The sequence below is a fragment of the Glycine max genome, chromosome 3 (assembly GCF_000004515.6).
Source record: "Glycine max cultivar Williams 82 chromosome 3, Glycine_max_v4.0, whole genome shotgun sequence".
In the NCBI taxonomy this organism is placed as follows: Eukaryota; Viridiplantae; Streptophyta; class Magnoliopsida; order Fabales; family Fabaceae; genus Glycine; species Glycine max.
The window spans coordinates 27,004,606-27,014,933 of record NC_016090.4 but is presented as its reverse complement, the minus strand read 5'-3'; positions in this window follow the sequence as shown (position 1 = coordinate 27,014,933).

Genomic DNA, 10,328 nt, shown 5'->3' with positions numbered 1-10,328 from the left:
GGTCACATAAAGCCCTTTTGCTATCATTTACATGGCCATCCACATCATGGAACTCAAGGTAGCAGCAGCGGAAGGAAGATGATGTGGGTTCCAAAACACAAGACTGTTAGTCTTGTTGTTCATACTTCACTTAGAGCATCAGCTAAGGAAGATTGGTACCTAGATAGCGGCTGTTCCAGACACATGACAGGAGTTAAAGAATTCCTGGTGAACATTGAACCTTGCTCCACTAGCTATGTGACATTTGGAGATGGCTCTAAAGGAAAGATCACTGGAATGGGAAAGCTAGTCCATGATGGACTTCCTAGTCTGAACAAAGTACTGCTGGTGAAGGGACTGACTGCGAACTTGATCAGCATCAGTCAGTTGTGTGATGAAGGATTCAATGTAAACTTCACAAAGTCAGAATGCTTGGTGACAAATGAGAAGAGTGAAGTCCTAATGAAGGGCAGCAGATCAAAGGACAACTGTTACCTATGGACACCTCAAGAAACCAGTTACTCCTCCACATGTCTATTCTCCAAAGAGGATGAAGTCAAAATATGGCATCAAAGATTTGGACATCTGCACTTAAGAGGCATGAAGAAAATCATTGACAAAGGTGCTGTTAGAGGCATTCCCAATCTGAAAATAGAAGAAGGCAGAATCAGTGGTGAATGTCAGATTGGAAAGCAAGTCAAGATGTCCCACCAGAAGCTTCAACATCAGACCACTTCCAGGGTGCTGGAACTACTTCACATGGACTTGATGGGGCCTATGCAAGTTGAAAGCCTTGGAGGAAAAAGGTATGCCTATGTTTTTGTGGATGATTTCTCCAGATTTACCTGGGTCAACTTTATCAGAGAGAAATCAGACACCTTTGAAGTATTCAAGGAGTTGAGTCTAAGACTTCAAAGAGAAAAAGACTGTGTCATCAAGAGAATCAGGAGTGACCATGGCAGAGAGTTTGAAAACAGCAAGTTTACTGAATTCTGCACATCTGAAGGCATCACTCATGAGTTCTCTGCAGCCATTACACCACAACAAAATGGCATAGTTGAAAGGAAAAACAGGACTTTGCAAGAAGCTGCTAGGGTCATGCTTCATGCCAAAGAACTTCCCTATAATCTCTGGGCTGAAGCCATGAACACAGCATGCTACATCCACAACAGAGTCACACTTAGAAGAGGGACTCCAACCACACTGTATGAAATCTGGAAAGGGAGGAAGCCAACTGTCAAGCACTTCCACATCTTTGGAAGTCCATGTTACATTTTGGCAGATAGAGAGCAAAGGAGTAAGATGGATCCCAAGAGTGATGCAGGAATATTCTTGGGATACTCTACCAACAGCAGAGCATATAGAGTATTCAATTCCAGAACCAGAACTGTGATGGAATCCATCAATGTGGTTGTTGATGATCTAACTCCAGCAAGAAAGAAGGATGTCGAAGAAGATGTCAGAACATCGGGAGACGATGTAGCAGATACAGCTAAAAGTGCAGAAAATGCAGAAAACTCTGATTCTGCTGCAGATGAACCAAACATCAATCAACCTGACAAGAGTCCCTCCATTAGAATCCAGAAGATGCACCCCAAGGAGCTGATTATAGGAGATCCAAACAGAGGAGTCACTACAAGATCAAGGGAGATTGAGATTGTCTCCAATTCATGCTTTGTCTCCAAAACTGAGCCAAAGAATGTGAAAGAGGCACTGACTGATGAGTTCTGGATCAATGCTATGCAAGAAGAATTGGGGCAATTCAAAAGGAATGAAGTTTGGGAGCTAGTTCCTAGACCCGAGGGAACTAATGTGATTGGCACCAAGTGGATCTTCAAGAACAAAACCAATGAAGAAGGTGTTATAACCAGAAACAAGGCCAGACTTGTTGCTCAAGGCTACACTCAGATTGAAGGTGTAGACTTTGATGAAACTTTCGCTCCTGTTGCTAGACTTGAGTCCATCAGATTGTTACTTGGTGTAGCTTGCATCCTCAAATTCAAGCTGTACCAGATGGATGTGAAGAGCGCGTTTCTGAATGGATACTTGAATGAAGAAGTCTATGTGGAGCAGCCAAAGGGATTTGTAGATCCAACTCATCCAGATCATGTATACAGGCTCAAGAAGGCTCTCTATGGATTGAAGCAAGCTCCAAGAGCTTGGTATGAAAGACTAACAGAGTTCCTTACTCAGCAAGGGTATAGGAAGGGAGGAATTGACAAGACTCTCTTTGTCAAACAAGATGCTGAAAACTTGATGATAGCACAGATATATGTTGATGACATTGTGTTTGGAGGGATGTCGAATGAGATGCTTCGACATTTTGTCCAACAGATGCAATCTGAATTTGAGATGAGTCTTGTTGGAGAGCTGACTTATTTTCTGGGACTCCAAGTGAAGCAGATGGAAGACTCCATATTCCTCTCACAAAGCAAGTATGCAAAGAACATTGTCAAGAAGTTTGGGATGGAAAATGCCAGCCATAAAAGAACACCTGCACCTACTCACTTGAAGCTGTCAAAGGATGAAGCTGGCACCAGTGTTGATCAAAGTCTGTACAGAAGCATGATTGGGAGCTTACTATATTTAACAGCAAGCAGACCTGACATCACCTTTGCAGTAGGTGTTTGTGCAAGATATCAAGCCAACCCTAAGATAAGTCACTTGAATCAAGTAAAGAGAATTCTGAAATATGTAATTGGCACCAGTGACTATGGGATTATGTACTGTCATTGTTCAGATTCAATGCTGGTTGGGTATTGTGATGCTGATTGGGCTGGAAGTGCAGATGACAGAAAAAGCACTTCTGGTGGATGTTTCTATTTGGGAACCAATCTTATTTCATGGTTCAGCAAGAAGCAGAACTGTGTGTCCCTATCCACTGCAGAAGCAGAGTATATTGCAGCAGGAAGCAGTTGTTCACAACTAGTTTGGATGAAGCAGATGCTGAAGGAGTACAATGTCGAACAAGATGTCATGACATTGTACTGTGACAACATGAGTGCTATTAATATTTCTAAAAATCTTGTTCAACACAGCAGAACCAAACACATTGACATTAGACATCACTATATTAGAGATCTTGTTGATGATAAAGTGATCACACTGAAGCACGTTGACACTGAGGAACAAATAGCAGATATTTTCACAAAGGCATTGGATGCAAATCAGTTTGAAAAACTGAGGGGCAAGCTGGGCATTTGTCTGCTAGAAGACTTATAGCAATTACTTCTATCTGAATGTGCTCAAACGTTAATAGCACATTCACTACTGGGCCAAAACAGATTCGACCGTTGCTTCACACGCCCCTCTACATTCCTCATTCAAATTTACATTTTCGTGGCATTCTCGTTTTCATCAGCATTCCCCAACACCTCTCAGATTTTCACGAAACCATTTCAAAAGCCCTGCTTCTCCATGGCTACCTCACCGAAAGATACTTCATCTCCTGGTTCACCCTCTGTACCATCATCTCCATCATCCACCAAAGCACCATCAAACCAGGAACAACCTGAATTCCATATCCAACCCATACAAATGATTCCTGGTCAAGCCCCTGTTCCTGAGAAACTGGTTCCCAAAAGACAACAGGGAGTGAAGATTTCTGAAAACCCTAGCCTTGCAACAAGTCCTAGGGAAGTAGACCCGGAGATGGATAAGAAGATCCGCAGTATTGTGAGTAGCATTCTGAAAAATGCTTCTGTCCCTGATGCTGATGAAGATGTTCCAACATCTTCCACCCCAAATGTTTCTGTCCCTGATGCTGACAAAGATGTTCCAACATCTTCCACCCCAAATGCTGAAGTCCTCTCTTCATCCAGTAAAGAGGAATCAACAGAGGAAGAGGATCAAACCACAGAGGAGACCCATGCACCAAGGGCACCAGAACCTGCTCCAGGTGACCTCATTGACCTAGAAGAAGTAGAATCTGATGAGGAACCCATTGCCAACAAGTTGGCACCTGGCATTGCAGAAAGATTACAAAGCAGAAAGGGAAAAACCCCCATTACTAGGTCTGGACGAATCAAAACTATGGCACAGAAGAAGGGCACTCCAATCGCTCCTACCACATCCAGATGGAGCAAAGTTGCAATCCCTTCCAAGAAGAGGAAAGAAATTTCCTCATCTGATTCTGATGATGATGTCGAACTAGATGTTCTCGATATCAAGAGGGCCAAGAAATCAGGGAAAAAGGTGCCTGGAAATGTACCTGATGCACCATTGGACAACATTTCATTCCACTCCATTGGCAATGTTGAAAGGTGGAAATTTGTATATCAACGCAGACTTGCTGTTGAAAGAGAACTGGGAAGAGATGCCTTGGATTGCAAGGAGGTCATGGACCTCATCAAGGCTGCTGGACTGCTGAAAACTATCACCAAGTTGGGAGATTGCTATGAAAGTTTAGTCAAGGAATTCATTGTCAACATTCCCTCTGACATAACAAACAGAAAGAGTGATGATTATCAGAAAGTGTTTGTCAGAGGAAAATGTGTTAGATTCTCCCCTGCTGTAATCAACAAATACCTGGGCAGACCAACTGAAGGAGTGGTGGATATTGCTGTTTCTGAGCATCAAACTGCCAAGGAAATCACTACCAAGCAAGTCCAGCATTGGCCAAAGAAAGGGAAGCTTTCTGCAGGGAAGCTAAGTGTGAAGTATGCAATCCTGCATAGGATTGGCGCTGCAAACTGGGTACCCACCAATCATACTTCCACTGTTGCCACAGGTTTGGGTAAATTTCTGTATGCTGTTGGAACCAAGTCCAAATTCAATTTTGGAAACTATATTTTTGATCAAACTGTTAAGCATTCAAAATCCTTTGCTGTCAAATTACCCATTGCCTTCCCAACTGTATTGTGTGGCATTATGTTGAGTCAACATCCCAATATATTAAACAACATTGACTCCGTGATGAAGAGAGAATCGGCTCTGTCCCTGCATTACAAACTGTTTGAGGGGACACATGTCCCAGACATTGTCTCGACATCAGGGAAAGCTGCTGCTTCAGGTGCTGTGTCCAAGGATGCTTTGATTGCTGAACTCAAGGACACATGCAAGGTGCTGGAAGCAACCATCAAAGCCACCACAGAGAAGAAAATGGAGCTGGAACGCCTGATCAAAAGACTCTCAGACAGTGGCATTGATGATGGTGAAGCAGCTGAGGAAGAAGAAGAAGCAGTTGAAGAAGAAGAAGAAGCCGCTGAGGAAGATGCAGCAGAGGATACAGAATCCGATGATGATGATTCTGAAGCCACCCCATGACCATCAGACCTTTATTTTTGCTTTTACTTCTACTAGTTATTGGTCTGTAATATTTGCACATTAATTTCATGCATTCTACTTTTGTCAAATTCTGTCTAAAAAGGGGGAGTAATTATTATGCATGATTTATGATCTTGAGTAGTAGGATACTATGTATGCAATAGTAGTATTATGCATGATTCATGATGTTGAGGGGGAGTTGTATGTATATGATTTTGAGGGGGAGACTGCTGCTGCTGATGATGACTGATGTCACATGAGATGTCTTGACATCCTGGAAAAGACTAGTAGCTGATAGAAGATGCTGCAGTAAGAGCATGGAGACAGGGGGAGCAGAAAGCTGATGTCACATGAGATGTCTTGACATCCTGGAAAAGACTAGTAGCTGATAGAAGATGCTGCAGTAAGAGCATGGAGACAGGGGGAGCAGAAAGCTGATGTCACGTGAGATGTCTTGACATCCTGGAAACGACTTGCAACTTGCAGAATTTTGCTGTCGCCACTACAGATACCGCTGTGCTTGATTACTCTGATAATGGAAGTTGCTAATCCCACTTGCATAACTGCTCGTACCTGCTCAGGAAGTGTCTAAGTATGTTTTAGACAAAATTTGCCAAAGGGGGAGATTGTTAGTGCTTAGCTTTACTGAGCTTTAAAAGATTGGCTAAAATTTTGTTAAAACATAAGCACTTAGACATTGAAGGAAAGCTGGAGTTGCTGCACATGATGTCCAATGTTATGTCAAGGAATCAGATTGGGCTGCACAATGCACAAGGCAAGATAAAATGTCAAATGAAGAATTGAAGCTGCAGGATCCACGATGTCGGATACGATGTCCAGGACATCTTGCCCGAAAATACTGGACACATAAATTTGTTATATCTTTAACAGATTAATGTGCAGTTAGCAACAGATTTGGCGATCTATCTTTAGGAACGAATTAAAAGATAATTAAAGTTCGAATTACAAACTTGAATAGTTCGTTCAGGGATTAAAGATTAAAGATAAAAAAACTAAAAGATCAAGCTTTATCTTTTAGATCTTTAAGTGCAGATTTTCAGGAAAATGATAGATCTCATCCAGCGCAAGTTGTTGCAGCCCAGATACGCCCACTGCTATATAAACATGAAGGCTGCACGAGTTCTGTACCAAGTCCGGGATTGAAGAGTTATTTTGTGAGTTTTGGGACTTGAGTGTTTTGTGAGCCACCTTGATGTTATCCTAACATCAAGTGTTGGACCTGAGTGTGTAGAGTTGATCTCTTTTGTTCAGAGAGCAATCTCTGGTGTGTATTTGATTTAATTGTAAACACGGGAGAGTGATTGAGAGGGAGTGAGAGGGGTTCTCATATCTAAGAGTGGCTCTTAGGTAGAGGTTGCACGGGTAGTGGTTAGGTGAGAAGGTTGTAAACAGTGGCTGTTAGATCTTCGAACTAACACTATTTTAGTGGATTTCCTCCCTGGCTTGGTAGCCCCCAGATGTAGGTGACGTTGCACCGAACTGGGTTAACAATTCTCTTGTGTTATTTACTTGTTTAATCTGTTCATACGGTCATATACAATCTGCATGTTCTGAAACGCGATGTCGTGACATCCTGTACGACATCTGTCCCCAGTATCAGAATTTCAGAAATAATGTGGAACGTCCCCTTTATCCCTGAACCGCTGGCCAAACCCTGACATATATCGTGACCAGCTGTTCTACAAGCCTTGAGCCAAAATCCCAACTTATCATAAACCTTGACCTAGGGTGAGAATGTCAATCCTTGCCCTCGGAAGAAAACACAAAGAGAAGGAAAATTCCCAATCCAAGAAAGGGAGAAGACACAAAAAAAGAAAGAAAATTCCCAATCAAAGAGTGGGAGAAAGCAAAAAAGAAAGAAAAATTCTCGATCAAGGATCGGAAGAAAATAGAAGAAACATGCAGAAAGGTCTTTAGACCAGACAATATCTGAACAATACAGAATTGTCACCAAATAAACAAAAAAAAAAGAGAGAGAGAAAGGAAACCACGACCTAAAGTGGTCCTCTCCCTTTGATTGCCAACCAAAATCTTGTGCGCTAGCAACTTTCTCGCCCCGCACTAAACAAAAACAGAAAAGGAAAAGGCCCAAAAACACTCAAAGCCAAATTTCCCACCAAAAGAACCCATTCCCAAGGAAAGTCCTATTGATCCATGATCATACATGTAATCTTTGATTTGATAGGAAATGATTTGGAAAGTCAAGTCATGACATATCTATGGTTAGGAATTAGGATAAAACACTTACCTGTGTGAGATTGATACACTTTGAATGATTTTCTCCTATTTTTGTAGGACCCAGTGTTTCCTCCAAATGGTCGTTTAGAAACAAAATGCTAACATCCAAAATCTCGTTTATGGTTATGAGAAAATTTCATCAGCATACTCTCCTTCCCCAATAGACACATCATTTTTCATAAAAAAAAAAAGAGAAGCATATGTTGCTCTGATCAGTTGGAAGTTTTGTCTCTTTACTAAAGCATGTTCGCATTTTAGTGAAGAAAACACCGAGACTATTTTTAGTCTCACAGTTTGCAAGAACTACGTAGGTCTGAGTTCCTCATCACAAATTGAGGATACGTAGGAGCAAAAGCCCTGCTTTTGTCGACCACCCCACCTTTTGCTACCTTGACCCAAGAGTCCGGGGGCATGCGAAGCCACATGACTGTGGGATCCCCAAATTCGTATGTTCCATCATTTATCATTTGTATGCTATCTTGTTTTTATAACTTGAGGGACTAATGTTTGTTTTGTGCACACATGTCGTTTGAACTGTTACGTTAGTATTTACTTCATTGTTGTCAATAGTGTTTGTTGAAGTTCCGGAATCGTGTAGAATTTTTCATTTTTAGGAGCATCGTCCAAAATAAAAATAAAATGAACCAAAATCATGATAAAAAGAGAGAAGCGTTGTGAATAAAATGTCTACGTATATAAAGAAAAAGAAAAATGTTTTTTTATATATATGTATGTAAAAGGGAAATGTGTATAGAAGGATTTTTGTAAATGATGCGTGGAAAGAAATTCTTGTGTGTGTGAGCAACGAGTGTATATAAAGAAATTTTTGTATGAACCACAAGTGTGTGTTGGGAAAAACGAAAAAATCTTTGAACATAAATAGGGTTCATATATAGACCGTGTGACGTAAAGAGAAAGAGTTCTAATGCGTGTACAGAAAAAGTTCGTCATGTATAAGAATGTAGATGTACAAAGAAAAGTTTTCCTCATAGAGGGCCATGGGTGTATAATTTTGTGAATATAAAAATAAAACAAAAAGGAAAAAGAAAGAAAGACCTCGAAGGTCGGCATGTTATAGTTAGGAAGCATAAATCATTCGTAGAGAGCAAACATATCTTCTAGAAACAAGGGACTGACGCTAAGGGTTTATTTTCCTGAATAACCGAGATAAGAATGGATGAATTCATCGAACTGATGAAAGAACATAATTTGGAAATGTTGGGTCTGTTTGTGTAAATTCCCAACCATAGTATCACAATGCCATAAACGGGATGCTTGAGTACCCAACTGGCTGTGGCCATGACTAATTTTGCACGTTGTTTCCAAATCATCATTGTCGCGCGTGCCTTGTGGAATAATATGGAAGTTCGGCCCGAGACCGACTCCTTGACGCACGAATTTTTTTTGCCCCAGGTATCAAGATCGGGCTCCCACGATAAAAGACCCCATTGAGACACAACCTTAGACTTTTTGAACCTTGGCCTATCGAAAGAACCCTCATCCTTTCCCCCGAAGCAAAGGATAGCAGAATCTCCTCAAGGGAGAGCAAATAGAATGCTAAAACCCGATTTCCCAAAGAAAGGAATGGAAAAGGAAGAAATGGAAAAAAAGAAAAAGAAAAAGATGAAAACAAAGAAAAGAACAATAAAAAAAAGAAAGAAAAAGAAGGATTCCCGAGCAAAGATCGAAGGCAAATAAAAATGAAAAATCGGAGGAAAATAGAGTAATTCCCAATTAATGCAAGAAAGAGAATAGAGAACCTTCAGACCAGATAAATTTTCAGCAAGGTAAGTGACTGCCGGCAAAGGAAAACCCATTTTTGGTGGTTCTTGCTTTCAGATTGCCATTCAAAGTCATTCTCAACTGGCGATATCCCACCCCACATAAACAAAGAGGAAAAGACCGAAACACCCAACTTCCTCTCCAAAAACACTACCCTCGAGAAAATCCTATTGGTCCGTGATCGTACGTTTGATCTTTGATTCGATAGGAAATCGTGTGCAAAATAAAGTCATGGTGCAGTTATGGTTTGGGAATAGGGTGAAACACTTGCCTGTGTGAGTTTTATACACTATAAGTGATTTATTTTCAGCTTAGCCTGATGTTTCCCCTGAATGTTCATTTAAAAGCTAAATGTTGACATCCTGCCCTTTCATTTTCGGTTACAAGGAAGATTACCCTTGGCATGAGTATATTGTTTCTCTAAGATATGGTGCTCTCGCGAATGATTTATTTTTCTTTGCAAAAAGCATGTTTGCCCTTTTTAGGTGGAAAGAAAAAAAACCGGTGGACCGTTCGGTCCTGTCGCCCTTTTTTCGGAGCCCCATGAATTTTGTTTTCGTTCATGCATCCTCCACCCACGAGTTTGGAGCCATGCGTAGTGATTGCTTAGTGCAATTCTCCATCCTCGCCCTTTTTTCGGAGCGCCATGAATTGTGTTTTTGTTCATGCATCCTCCACCCACGAGTTTGGAGCCATGCGTAGTGATTGCTTAGTGCAATTCTCCATCCTCGCCTTTTTTTCGGAGCCCCATGAATTGCGTTTTTGTTCATGCATCCTCCACCCACGAGTTTGGAGCCATGCGTAGTGATTGCTTAGTGCAATTCTCCATCCTCGCCTTTTTTTCGGAGCCCCATGAATTGCGTTTTCGTTCATGCATCCTCCACCCACGAGTTTGGAGCCATGCGTAGTTATTTCTTAGTGCAATTCTCCATCCTCGCCTTTTTTTTCGGAGCCCCGTGAATTACGTTTTCATTCATGCATCCTCCACCCACGAGTTTGGAGCCATGCGTAGTGATTGCTGAGTGCAATTCTCCATCCTCGCC